A 14973-nucleotide genomic window follows, 5' to 3' on the forward strand; every position below is an offset into this window, starting at 1 on the left:
AGATTGGAAAATATAATCAGATTAGAAATTAGAAACGATGCTATTAACTGTTATTTGGATTACTGCTATACACTTTTATGCCCACTGATATGTTGGAATTTTCAAGAGATTTGAGCATATCAGCGGACATACCTCTGTGATTGGCAATCCACATGAAAAGCATGAATTCTAATCAATTCAACATCCTTTGTGGAGTTCCAAGAAAGGGCAAGATATCAAGATGAAAAAGACATCCCTGGCCTCAAAAAAACAGAGGAATTCCGCCTCAAAAAGGAATGAAATCCTGATATATCCAACAACATGGATGAATCTTGAAAACATCATGCTAAGTGAAAGAAGACAGACACAAAAGGGCAAATATTGCATGATTCCAGTTATATCAACTATCCAGAATAGGCAAAATCACAGAGACAGAAAGTAGACTAGAGGTTATTAGTGGCTGAGAGGAGGGAGAATGGGGAGCTATTGCTTAATGGTTCGAGTTTCTGTTTCAGGTGAAGAAAACATTATGGAAATAAATAGTGGTGATGATTGCACAACACTGTGAATGTACTTAATAGTCAATGAATTATACTCTTAAAAATGGTTAAAATGACCTAAACCTAAAACTATAAAACTCCTAGAAGAAAACATAGGGCATAAGCTTCATGGCACTGGACTTGGCAGTGATTTCTTGGATAAGACACCAAAAGCACAAACAATGAAAGCAAAAACAGACAAACAGGACTACATCAAACTTGAAAACTTCTGTGTTATCAAAGGACACAATCAACAGAGTGAAAAGGCAAGGGAGAAAGTATCTCCAAATCATATATCTGATAAAGGCTTAACATTGAGAATATATAAAGAACTATATAACTCAACAAAAAAGTCTAATAAACTGATTTAAAAAATGGGCAAAGGACTCGAATAGACATTTCTGCAAATATAATATACAAATGGCCAAGCATATGAAAAGAGGTTCAACATCATTAATCAGAGAAATGCACATCAAAATCACAATGAGATAGCACCTCACACCCATTAGGATAGCTACTATTTAAATTGGAGGAAAAAAAAAGAAAATAACGAATGTTGGTGAGGATGTGGAGACTGGAACTCTTGAGCACTATTGGTGGGTCTGTAAACTGGTATAACCACTACGGAAAACAGTATGGAGGTTTCTCAAAAAATTAAAACGAGAACTACCATATAATCCAGCAATCCCATTTCTGTGTGTTATGGAAAAGAACTGAAAGAAGGTTCTCAAAGAGATATCTGCACACCCATGTTCATAGCAGCACTAATCACAATGGCCAAAAGGTAGAAACAACTCATGTCCGTCAACAGATGAACGGATAAACAAAACGTGGTAGACACACACAACAGAATATAACTCCGCCTTTAAAAACAGGAAATCCAGTCACATGCTACAACATGGATGAACCTTAAAGATATTATGGTAAGTGAAATAAGCCAGTCACAAAAAGCCAAATACTGTCTAACTCCACTTATATGAGGTATCTGAAAGTAGCCAAATTCACAGAAACAGAAGGCAGAATGGTGGTTACCACAAGCTAGGATGGGGAGAAAAGAGGAGTTGTTTAATGTATAAAGTTTCAGATTTGCAAGATGAAAAAGTTCTGGAGATCTGTTTCCCAATAATGGGAATGCACTTAATGCTACAGAACTGCACACCCCAAAAATAGTTAAGATGGTAAACTTTATGTTGTGTTTTCACCACGTTAAAAAAATGTAAATATTAAAAAATTGGTTAAAATGGCAAATTTTCTAACATATATTTAACAATTTTTTAAATTAATAACCTAATACACCAAAAACCAATGACTAGTATAGCATGTGAATTAATCTCAATGAAGCTGTTAAAGAAAAAAAAAAGGCAGAGGAAACAGCTTAACAAATCCTGTCATTCACAGGTTCAAAGAAAACAGAGCAATTTGCTGGAAGTACCCAAAGCCTTGAGCAGAGGAGTCTAGGCTCCTACTTCCTCCAACTTCTTCACCCTGGCCTTCAGGTGACAGCTCTTCTCTTTCCCTTTCCAAGGCCCCACCACCTTCTAACCTCCCACTTCCTTATTACGTCCAGCCTCACAGGAAAATTAAGTTAAAGAAGCTGCAGTGGTAGTCACAGGAAGGGACATGGAATTCAGGACTCACGCTCTACATTTAGTAGCAGAGCCCAAACCTCTTTTAAAGAAAATACCACAGTAGACACACAATAAACATTAGATCTCTGCCCTTTCTTTCCTCCTCTTCTTGCAGCCCAGCATAAATTTAAAAGGGCAACTTCTCTGCTCCCGTGCTTGGATATCCACTGGCCTACTTCATATGTGCTGGAGCTATTAAAAATATGGCACCAGGGCCGGCCGGTGGCGCAGCACGTGTTCTGCTTCTCGGTGGCCCGGGGTTTGCCAGTTAGGACCCCAGGTGCGGACATGCCACTGCTTGGCAAAAGCCATGCTGTGGTAGGCGTCCTATATATAAAGTAGAGGAAGATGGGGATGGATGTCAGTTCAGGGCCAGTCTTCCTCAGCAAAAGAGGAAGATTGGCAATAGTTAACTCAGGGCTAATCTTCCTCAAAAAAAAATAAAAGATACGGCACCATTTAAAACGTGGTCTTTAAACTGTGCCTACTATATATCATTAAATCTTAAAAACATAACAAAATAATAAACATTTCTGTAGCATATAAAAAGGATGATAAAGATCAAAGATTAACAATCACCTCTGAGTGGTGGGACTGAGGGTGAGTTTCCTCCTTTCTGGTTTATCTGTATTTTTTATAATGAATCTGTAACTTCTGTAACAAGAAAAATAAGTGGAAATCTTTAGGAAAATAAACATCCTTCTGGCTCCAGATTTCACTGTCTGCCTCCTCTACCACCAGCATTGTCACAAGTTACTACACTGAAGCTGAATTAGCACCATGTAAGACAGACACTACTCCCTCCATTTCGCAGGTGAGAACGAACTGAGGCTCAGAACGGCTGAGTGACTCGGGCCACCGTAGTATAGCTAGTAACCGACAGAGCAAGGATTACAATCCAGGCCTTTGAACGTCAAGCCTAGGGCTCTTTCCATTTCCTCACCCCTTAAAGGGCACTTTGCAATAGAGTTCATAGAATTGTTAAAAAAAAAAAAAAAAAAAAAGTCTGTTTTGAGACTGCTTTAGGAGCACTTGGTATGTACCCTTGGGCAAGTAAGTCACTTAACCTCTGGGGGCCCTCAGTTTTCCTCACCAGAAAAGGGGCTGGAAAAGATAAGTCTATCTCCAACAGCCCCGCCTGCTAATGGGTTTTAAGTCTAGATACTGTCGTAGGAGCAGAAAGCCCCATGGGCAAGAATGAATGGTTGGAGAGAAGTTGAGACCGATGCTCTGGGCCAAGCGCCATTCTTAATGGAAACAGGTGGTGGACAGTGGAGAGGAAAGAACCACTGGGGGAACCATAAACCCTGGTTAAAGCAACAGCTGAAAGCTCCAGCTTTGCTTTACCAACAGCAATGCTTCAGTCCTGGCTAACTCAGGAGCAGAAACCACACACCGTAAGTAAAGCCAGGAGAACATAAAACCCGGCATGGGGTGGGGGGGGGGGGGGAGCTCTAGCAAGACTTGATGCACGCCGTGGTAACGCCACGATCTTCCAAGGGGACACATTAATGTTAAAACAGAAAGAACCCTGGGTGATTCTAAGTGGAGACGCCTTCTCCCTCACAAAAGATTTAAGGAGAAACAAACTTGCATAGCACTCGGAGGGATGCCACACTGGTGGAAAAAGAGCCCACCCGACACTTGAGGAAAAGGGGAAAGAATGCAGTGAAAGCCGCTCCAATCCAGAGAATCAAAGGCGGCGAAAAGACCTTTAAAAGGTGAAGCTCCTATAAAGGACTCATCGGGTATCTGTAACCTCTTTACGCTGCAGACACTATGAAGCAGTCTCGCTACTTAAAACTGTTGGACAGCCTTTCTACTCCAGGGTAGTAACAGCACAGGATTAACTCCGCTGATGAGAAAAAAGATTCCATTTTGCTTAAACAGGCTCCGACCTAAATCTCACCACCTTCCCCTCAACTATGGGGATGAGCCTAAACCAACGAGAAGCTCCTTGGAGCCTGTGCAATCATCTCAGAGAATTAAAACAACATCCTGTCCCAAGGACCACAACCGAGAAACCACCGGCTTTCAAGGCAAAGCCAGGTCCCCTGCGAAGAGAGCTCGTCAATGTGCTCTCGGGGCGAGTTTCCAGCCCAGCTACTAGGCCACGACTGGGTGAGCACCTGATGCGGGGGGAGGGCGAGCCAAGGCCAGAGCGGATCTGGGGCGAGGGACGGGGGGCTCTCGAGGCTCCCGCGGGGAAGCGCTGCCCTCCAGAAGCGGGGGTCCTGGGCGCCCCCCGGGGTGGGCGCTGGAAACACGTGGGGCGATAGGAGCAGGGAAGGGGTGTCCGGGGAGGGCAGGCTGGGTCTGGCACGGAGCTACCCCGGGGCAGGAAACGAAGCCCTCTGAGCCCGGAGACAGAAGGCAAAGGGCGCGGGCAGAGGGGGCAAGGCCACGCGGAGGGCGGGTCTCCCCGGGCGCGGGGGCACGCGCCGGGCGAGCGCGGCGGGACCCGGAGAGCGGGGGACCCCGACACGAGGGAGGAGGTCGCGGAGCTGCCCCGGGGGCGCGGGGAATGGGGAGCGGCCGCGCCCGGAGGGCCCTGTGACCCGCGGCCGCCCGGACCGGACCCGCCCCGCGGCGCCTCCCTCCTGCCTCCCTTCCCTCCCTCGCTCCCGCCCGCCCGTCCGCCCGCGGCCCGTTATCCCGCGGCCGCCGCACTCACCAGCGGCTGCACCTGAGCCCGCCGCTGCCTCAGCTGCTGCCTGCGCCTCCGCAGCCGCCGCCGCCGCCGCCGCCTCGCTGCTGAGGCCGAGTCCCGGGGGAGCCTCCGCGTCCCACCGCCGCCGCCGCCGCTGCCGCCAGAGCAGAACACCCCAAAATGGCGGCACTTCCGGCACCTACCACCGGCGGGGAGGGCCGAGGAGGAGGGGGAGGTGGCGAGGGGGAACGTACCACCGCGGGGCCGCCCGCAGCGCCGAGTGGAGCGGAGCGCCGCGCAGGGGCGGGCGGAGCGCGCGGCGCTGCAGCGCCCCCTCGGGCTGGGGAGTGGAGAAGCAGCCGCGCCGAAGCCCCCGGGGCGGCGGGCGGAACCCTCAGCCCAGGGAGCGGCAGGGACGCCTCTCTTTGTCTCGGCGCTCCACTGGAGGGAAGGGTGGGAAGACCTCAGTCTGCAAATCTGAAGTTCTGGGCCCTGCGGAGCGCAGCCACGGGAGTTCTGAATGACCTCGTGCTCAAGGACCTCTGCTTGGCACGGAATATGCGCATAATAAAATATTTGAGGAATGAATGAAGGAGTGAATGCGATGGTGCTTGGCTAGCGCTGGGCACATGACACACCCTCCTTTCTGCCCCAGCAGACAAGCAACAGGATCTAGGCCTTCTTCCTTCTTTGCTGAAACGCCGAATGTGGGTGCATTGCCCGCTTTCAGAGTTAAGGGAGTGCTTTCTGGTAGGACGATGCGCTGTGTGAACGCACAACCTTGCAAAAATCCCTGCAATGCTTAGGGAGCTCATAAGGGTTAAGACCTGCTTGCCCAGCCCTGCTTCTCCCAGAAAAAAAAAATTTTAAACAACCCAGGTTAGGTCCCTAAAGACCTCCTTCAGAGCGACTCAGGAATCCCAGCATCCAGGTGGAATGCAAACAGTATAGTAGTTTGTTTGTTTTTTAAATAGGCCAACGTCGTTTATTGGGCAGGTTCTACACTTTGTGGGACAGTGAAATGCAGACAGAGGAAAAAAACCTAGTTCTGGGAACTTTTGGCCCCAGCAACATGCAAATAACTCATGGGTTTGCAAATGATTTCTCTGTAACATCATCTGGCTTCCCAGAGCAAATAATTCTTATACCCACAAATACTGATTATACCCTCCCTTACCGCAGAAAAATAAGTGGACTCCCAAGCAGAAGCCTCAAGGGTTTTCCCATGTGTTGGAAGCACTTCTTTCCCCCTTGGGGGGAAAAAAAACTAACCGCAGTTTTTCTGGTCCCATATAGATCAGAACAATTAACCCCTAAATTGTACACTATCATCTTCCCTAATTGTACTGCATAGTTTATCATTTTATATACATTTATAATGTTGATATATGATCCTGTTCTTGTTAATAGTTTCATGTGTAATTTACTGAAAACATCCTATTTTTATAGATCATTATAGCTTATAGAATGTTGTCACCTACATTACCACAATTAATTTTATATTTGTCTCTCAGCTGCCATAGGTTGTGGAAACTTTTTAAACAGAGAATCTGCCTCATTCTTTTGTATGCCATAGAAGCTTCCAGATACATATGTGGCTGGCTTCCTCATCTCCTTCTGGTCTTTACTCAAATGTCACCTTCTCAGTTGGGCCTTTCCTGACCACTCTATTTAAAATTACACATACATACACTCATGCTTCCAATTCCCCTTTCCCGCTTTGTTTTTATCCAAAACACTTATCACCACCTAGCATAATGTATTTTGTACTTCATACTTTACTTATTTTATTTGTAGTCTTTCCCACCAGAAGGTAAACTCTATGAGGATAGAGATTTTGTCTGTTTTATATCCTCAGGGCCTAGAATAATGCCTAACCCATAGTAGGTCCTCAATAAATATTGTTTTTTTAATTTGACTTCCGTATATTGTGAAATGATTACCACAATAAGTTTAATTAACATCGTCTCATATAAATACAAAAAAAGAAAAAGAAAAAAGTGGTTTTTCTCCTTGTGATGAGAACTCTTAGGATCTTCTCTCTTAACAACTTGTAAATACACCACACAGCAGTCATCATGCTGTACATTACATCCCTAGTACTTGTTTATCTTAGAACTGAAAGTCTGTGCCTTGTGACCCCCTTCATCCCATCCCCCCATCAATGAATATTGTTGAATTAATGAATAGGCATGTTAGGTGCCGAGAATGAGAAAAGAGAATGAATTGCTTAGCCTTCAGAAGCTTCCTTGAGCTAAATGCAAGCAGGGAACACCCCTGTCTGGTTATTCTCTTGTCTGTCCAGTGCTTTGCACAGTGTCTGGCTCAACAGATATTTCTTGAAGGAGAACCAGAAACTTTTCCCTATTTTCTCTGCCCCTTGAATTAGGGCTCCCATGGGCAGAGAGGGACTGCCACTCCTCGCAGGGTACTAGTATCCCTTGCTTCTAGTGACCAAGGAAGGCCGCAAGCCATTAGCCCCAACTGGAAGGAAGAGCAATTATATGAAGAACATGAATGGGCTCTTATGACTTCGAAGGGCCTCAAAGCATAGATAAAATACTAAACAGTAAAAGCCTGATGTAAGATGTAAACAAGTATGAGAAGCTTCCTGTTTCATTTTTTGCTTTCCAAATTATGAAGACTTATTTTTAAACAGAGCCAATGTTAACAAGAATGCAGGGAAACACAGCCTCTCCAAGTGCTGGTGGGAGTAAAATTCGGATAGTCTGTCTGGAGAATTTGAAATTTTACATACCTTTCTAGGAACTTATCTTAAGGAAATAATCATGGATAAGAGATGTACTGATGTATATGGATCATACCAGTGTTGAAACAGCATAAAATTAGATACAAAAAGAGGTTGATGAAAAAAAGTATGGTAGAGCCGGCCCTGATGGCGTAGTGGTCAATGTCTGGCCATTTCACCAATTCCGTGGCCTGGGTTCACTTCCTGGTTACAGAACCAGACCACGCATCTGTCAGTTGCCATGCTGTGGTGGTGGCTCACAGAGAATAACTAGAAGGACTTATAACTAGGATATACAACCACGCACTGGGGCTTTGGAGAGGAAAAAAAAAGAGGAAGATTGGCAACGGATGTTAGCTCTTTCCCTAAAAAAAAAGTATGGTATAATGCCACAACTAGAAGGACCTGCAACTAGGATATGCAACTATGTACCAAGGGAATTTGGGGAGAGAAAGCAGAAAGAAAAAAAAAAGATTGGCGACAGTTGTTAGCTCAGGTGCCAATCTTTAAAAAAAAAAAGTATGGTATACCTAGAACCTAGAATATTATATATAATTTTCAAATAATGATACAGAAAAATATTTAATTGTGGGAAAATGTTCATAATACATGCTTAGTGAATAAAGCAGGTAACAACTTAACAGGTACAATACGATCCCACCTTTGTTAGAGAGTGTGTTTCTTGAGAGAAAGAGAAACAAAACCAGAGAGAATATTTATTAAAATATTAATAGTGCTCTGCATCCTCACCACCACTTGGTATTATCAGTCCTTTTAATTTGAGTCATTCCGGTAGGAGTGTAGTGGTATTTTATTTTGGTTTAAATTTTTGTTTCCTTCATGGCTAATGATGTTGAGAAACTTTGCATATTTAAGGCTTATTGACCATTTGGATATTTTATGAATTACCTGCTCAAGCCTTTCTCTTTCTCTCTCTCTCTCTTTTTTTTTGCTTTGCAGGAGTTCTTTATATATTTTTGAATACACGTTCCTTGTCAGATTATGTATATATCTTCTCCCAGTCTTTGGCTTGCCTTTACCCTCTTAGTAGTTTGATGAACAAACATTTTTAATTTTAATAAGGTCCTATTTATTGGTCCTTATTTTATGGTTGGTCATTTCTGAGTTCTATTTAGGAAATCTTTGTTTACCCAGGTCTTGAAAATTTTCTCCTTTATTGTTTTAATCTTTCACATTTAGATCTATGATCCATCTCTAATTTTTGTGTCTGGTATGAGAGAGGGGTCAAATTTCTTTTCTTTTTCTTTCATGTGGATATCCACGCGATCCATCACATTTTAAAAGACCATCTTTTCTATACCAAGATTTGAAGTTGAGCCTTTTTTTTGAACTTGTTGGTAGGAATGAAAATTGATACACCCACTTAGGAAGACTTCATATGCAGTAACGACAAACAACTAAATGGACTGATACCCTATGATGCGGCAATTCTGTTCCCAATAGAAATGAGTACTTATTTCCACCGAAAGAATGGTTTGTAGCACTTTTATTAATAATAGCCTATGGGGCCGGCCCCATGGTGCAGCAGTTAAGTTTACACGTTCCGTTTCTCAGCGGCCTGGGGTTCACTGGTTCAGATCCCCGGTGCGGACATGGCATCGCTTGGCACACCATGCTGTGGTAGGCATCCCACATATAAAGTAGAGCAAGATGGGCATGGATGTTAGCTCAGGGCCAGTCTTCCTCAGCAAAAAGAGGAGGATTGGCAGCAGATGTTAGCTCAGGGCTAATCTTCCTCAAAAAAAAAAAATAATAATAATAGCCTAAACAGGAAATGGTAGATAAATTATGGAACATACTTATAATGGACTACTTGTATAGCAATGAAAAGGAACAAATTGCTACTACATGTAACAACATGGAAGAATTGCACAGACACAATATTGAGCAAAACAAGCTAGAAGAAAAACAGCATATATTGCATAATTAAGTCTGAGAACAGGCAAAAATTGTAAGAAAAGTCAGAATCAAGGTTACTTTTGTGAGGGAGAAGGGATTGACTTTTGACCAGGGGGAGCACGAGGGAGCTTTTGGGAGTATTGGAATGTTTTCTGTCTTAGTCTGGGTGCTAGTCGCAGGAGTGTCTAGATATGTAAAATTTATCAAGCTGGACACTCAGAGTTTGTGCACTGTCTGTAGCCAGGAAGAATAACAGCAAACAACCCGTTAGACAAATGGGCAAAGGAAATGAACATGAAATTCATAGGAAGAATATGAATGCCCAATTAACTTAAGATGGTCAATCTCAGCTCACAAATACTTAAAGATATTCAAATTAAAACAAGGTGGTTTTTTTTTTTTTTTTTTTACCGTCAGATTGGGAAATTAAATATTGAAGGTTGATAAAGTTGTGAGAAACAGGTACTCTCAATGAATACAGATATAGCCATATTGGAGGGAAATTTAATAATAGTCATTAAAGTGAAAAATATTCACATCTTGTATATAAAATTCTAGGGGCTGGCCTGGTAGTGCAGTGGTTAAGTCTGCGTGCTCTGCTTTGGCGGCCTGGGGTTTGCCAGTTCAGATCCTGGACACAGACCTACACATTGCTCATCAAGCCATGCTGTGGCAGGCATCCCACACATAAAGTAGAGGAAGATGAGCACAGATGTTAGCTCAGGGCCAATCTTCCTAAGCGAAAAAAAAAAAAAAGGAGAGGATTGGCAGCAGATGTTAGCTCAGGGCTAATCTTCCTCAAAAATAACTAACTAAATAAATAAATAACTTTTTAGGGGCTGCTCCCATGGTCGAGTGGTTAAGTTCACGTACTCTGCTTCGGCGGCACAGGGTTTTGCCAGTTCTAATCCTGGGCACGGACATGGCACCGCTCATCAAGCCATGCTGAGGTGGCATCCCACATGCCACAATTAGAAGGACCCACGACTACAAATACGCAACTATGTACCAGGGGGCTTTGGGAGAAAAAAATCTTAAAAATAAATAAATAAAATTTTAGAAAATTCTAATTAATCTATAGTGAATTGGCGGTTGCTAGGGGTGGTGGGGTGTGGGAGGAAAGAGGTGGGGCAGGAAGGGGTTACAAAGGGGCATGAGAAAACTTTTGGGGGTGATGGATATGTTCCATTATCTTCATTGTGGTGATCGTTTCACAAGTATACACATATGTCAAAATGTATTAAAGTGTATACTTTAAATATGGATAGTTTAGTGTATGTCAATTATACTCAACAAAGCTATAAAAAATTTTCCATGACCCTCTTATAAAGATGCTCATATCCTTTAATATAGCAATTGTATTTCTAGAAATGTTTCCTTCAGAAGCACAAGTGGGCGAAGCATGTACAAGGGCATTTTCCACACCATTCTTTGATTCAGCAACTAGTATTTACTGAATGCCAACTATGTCAGGCACTGGGCTAGACAATGCGGTTATAGGCATGAATAAGACAGACAAGGTCTCTGCCCTTATGGAACTGACTATATTTGTTATTGGTAAAAAAAAACAAGCAAAAAATAGAAGCTACCTAGTTGGGTTCTCTATCCATCAATAGGGAAATAGTTGAAGAAATGATGGTACAATTACTTGTTAGCATAACGAAAGCTATAAGGAAAATATATATATAATTTTAAAATATATATATATATATACACATGGAAAGATGCTCAAAATACATGGTTAAGTGTCAAAAACCAAGTTAAAAAATTCTCACTGTTGCTTTTAAGAAAAAGACAGATACATATATATGTGTATACATGTCAATTCTTCCTTGTTAACAACTAAGAGAAGAGATGTAGTCCCTTGTAGGAGGGAAATGTGGCGAGACTTGGGCGTAGGAAGGAATGGTGAGAGACAAAAACGTTCTGGCAGCATTTGAATCCCCGGCTCCCCTGGCGTCTGTCGTCATCTGCCCGCTTGCCCTTTCCGAGGCATGTTATATAAGTCAGTAGATCATCCTTTTGCCTAGGCTAACAAAGAGTTGAGTTTCACAGCTCGAGTGTTCATCAGTGGATGAATGGGTAAACACAACGTGGTATATACATACAATGGAATATTATTCAGCATTAAAAAGGAAGGAAGTTCTGACCCCTGCTGCAACATGAATGAAACTTGAGAACTTAATGCTAAATAAAGTCAGTCACAAAAGGACAAATACTGTATGATTCCACTTATACGAGGTACCTAGAGTGGTCAAGGTCATCGAGGTGGAAAGGAGAACGGCTTCAGGGAGGGGAGGCTGGGAAGTTGTTTGTTTAATGGGTACAGAATTTCAGTTTACAAAGGTGAAAAAAGTTCTGGAGATGCTTGACGGTGATGGTTTAACAACTATGTGAATGTACTTCATGCCAATGAACTAACGGTACACTTAAAACGGCTAAGATGGCATATTTTATAGTATGTATGTTTTACACACACAAAAAAGTTGGGCCTCACATCGCAACTGACTAATGCACATATATGAGTTAGGATAGGTTAAAACTAATATAACAATCAGACCTAAAATAATTAGCTGAGGGGCTTGCTTGTGGCTGAGTGGTTAAGTTCGCACACTCCACTTCGGCGGCCCAGGGTTTTGCGGGCTCGGATCCTGGGTGCGGCCCAGCACCACTCATCAAGCCATGCTGAGGCGGCATCCCACATGCCACAACTAGAAGGACCCACAACTAAAATATGCAACTATGTACTGGCGGGCTTTGGGGGGAAGAAGGAGAAAAAATTTAAAAAAAATAATTAGCTGAAATAAAATGGAAGTTTAGTTCTCTCTCCCTTAACAGAATAGGGTAGATGTTCCTAGTTAGTGGGAGGACGAAGAGAGGTAGCCTGTACTCTAAGTGGTTATTTAGTGACCCTGATTAATGGGGACTCTGCCATCTGTAACCCGTTTCTGCTCGGATGAATCCAGCTATCCTCATCACCACTCCAGCCCACAGAAGAGAAAAAGAGTATGGAGGAGATTCATGGAGGGTTATGAACCAGGTCCTCTGGTCCTCTGACGACTTCACACATCACTTCCACTTACATTCCATTGGAGATAACTGAGTCCTATGTCACCTCTAACTATAAGGAACATTGAGCATATGGCTGCTCAGATACTATAGAAGAAGTAGATAAAGAATTTTGATGGATAATTAACGGTCTCTAAAAGAAAAAAACCCCTAGGGGAATATGCCCCTAACTCTGATAGTGATTATCTCTGGAGGTAAGATTATAAGAGACCTTCACTTTTTACACTATATAATTTTGAAGTACTTGCATTTTTTACAACAAGCTTCTGTAACTTTTCTTTTTGGGGGGGGCTGAGATTAGCCCTGAACTAACTGCTACCGATCCTCCTCTTTTTGCTGAGGAAGACTGGCCCTGAGCTAACATCCGTGCCCATCTTCCTCTATTTTATATGTGGGACACCTACCATAGCATGGCTTTTGCCAAGCAGTGCCATGTCCACACCCGGCATCCGAATTGGCGAACCCTGGGCCACCGAAGCAGAACGTATGCACTTAACCGCTGAGCCACCAGGCAGGCCCCGCATCTGTTACTATTATAATCAGAAACTACAAAGTAAAACCAGAGGTGGGGGGAATAACAATAAAAGATTTGACTGCATAAAATCTTAATTGATAAAAACAGGAACGAATCTAAATTTCCACCACAGAAGACTGGGTAAATAAATGATGATATAACATGTAATAGATTATTAGAGAGCAGCAAAAATTACTGAACAATATCTACACAAAACAATGTAGTTGAATCTTTAATGAAAAAGTCATAAAAGACTGCTGTATTTACCATTTTTATTAATCATATATTCATGTGGGAGAAACCATATTATTTTTAATTTTTATTACGAAAATATCTTTTAAAAAGAAGGCAGATGGGCATAATGAATCCCCGTAGAACATTAGTCAGATTCAACAATGATTAATATTTTGCCGTATTTGTCTAATCTGTCTTTTTTTCTTGGTACAGTATTTTGAGGCAAATTCCACATGTCATTTATGTCTGCATACTTTATAGTAAGCACAAGTAAATTTATATTACATTTCCTTACATAGCAACAATGCCATGACCACACTAACAAAATTAACAATAATTCTTTAGAATTATTTCAATCCATAATCAAATGTCTCCAATTGTTTCAAAAAATGACTTTGAATAGCTGATTCATTTGAATCAGGATCCAAATGGTTTGCATGTTACTTTGGATTGTCACGCCTCTAGGACTCCTGGTCTCAGGCAGCTGCTCTCCCATTCTTTTTTTTTTCCCTGCTTTTGACTTGTTGCATAAACTGAGTCAGTTGTTTCTGTAGAATGTCCCACAGTCTGGATTTGTCTGTTGCTCCTCCATGATGACATGTAACTTATCCCTCTATCTCCTATATTTCCTGTGAATGAACGTGAGCTCTTGAGGCCTGGTTAAATTCAGATTCGACTTTTCTGAGTTTGGTGCATCACACTGCATCACATCTGGAGGCCTATCATGTCAGGTTGTCCTGTTTTTAGCAATTTGGAATTTAATCATTGTTTCCGGTGGCCTCAGCCCGATCTTTCTATGGTAAGGTTTCCTATCAGTGTTTCATCGAATGCTTTTATCCATTAATGACCGACCATTGACTGGATCAATTATTTCACTAAGGATTGCAAAACGCAGAGTTTCTAATTCTATCATTCCTTCCACATTTATTAGCTGGAATGCAAAATACTGAGTTTCTAATTTTATTATTCCTTCCAGATTTATTAATAGGAAATCTGCTGTAAAGAAGAACTTTTCCTCACCAACCTCGGATATTGGTTATCCTGAAATACAGTTCATACAGAAAAGGCAAGAGAGGGCAGAGGTCTTCGTCGATACTGTTCACTGACATGTTCCAAGTGCTGGAATATCGTCTGGACTACACAGGCCACTCAATAAATATTTTTGAATTGAATTGAAATCCATACATTGGAATACTATGTAACTCTTAAAAAAATAAATGTACACCTGTCTATACTGACATGGCATAATACTTATATTGTTGAGAGAAAAAAGCAGATTACAGAACAGTGAATACAGGATGAGTGCATTTTTATAAAATATGTATATTTTAAATGTATCAAAAATAGGATGGATTAATGGGTGAATATGTGATAAAACATACAATAAAATGTTAATTGTAGAATTTAGATGGTGGCTATATGGGTTTTTCCTGTTCAATTTATTCAGTTTTCATTTATTTTATTATGAAAATGTTCATCACAAAATGTTGGAACAATATGTGTGTAAAAATCTGTATTTCTGAAGAGTGGGTTTGGGGGTAAGGATGGAAATTTTCAGGTTATATACTTTCTATAAAGCAAAAATTGTAAATGAGCCTTTGACACAGTAATTTCACTTTTAGGAACCCATCCTAATGTAGTAATTCTAAACACTGAAAATAAGTAAATATACCAAAAAATTTTCATGCTGG

At 41.9% G+C, this 14973-nt stretch overlaps 1 protein-coding gene across 49 annotated transcripts in view; it reads right to left on the minus strand.

Moving 5' to 3' along the window:
* The window catches only part of CELF1 (CUGBP Elav-like family member 1), a 67790-nt gene extending 62685 nt beyond the window's left edge, over positions 1-5105 (minus strand). For 6 of the 49 annotated variants that reach the window (XM_070565152.1, XM_070565119.1, XM_070565110.1 and 3 more), the window contains exon 1: positions 4821-4981. The gene's annotated coding sequence lies outside the window, so the exon portion shown is untranslated. Of the gene's footprint in view, positions 1-2725; positions 2801-4820 lie in introns of all 49 variants that reach the window. The other 43 variants (XM_070565149.1, XM_070565148.1, XM_070565133.1 and 40 more) reach the window with 22 other exon arrangements.
* Between the last annotated feature and the right edge of the window lie 9868 nt (positions 5106-14973).

Source organism: Equus przewalskii, chromosome 11, assembly GCF_037783145.1.
Source record: "Equus przewalskii isolate Varuska chromosome 11, EquPr2, whole genome shotgun sequence".
NCBI classification, from domain to species: Eukaryota; Metazoa; Chordata; class Mammalia; order Perissodactyla; family Equidae; genus Equus; species Equus przewalskii.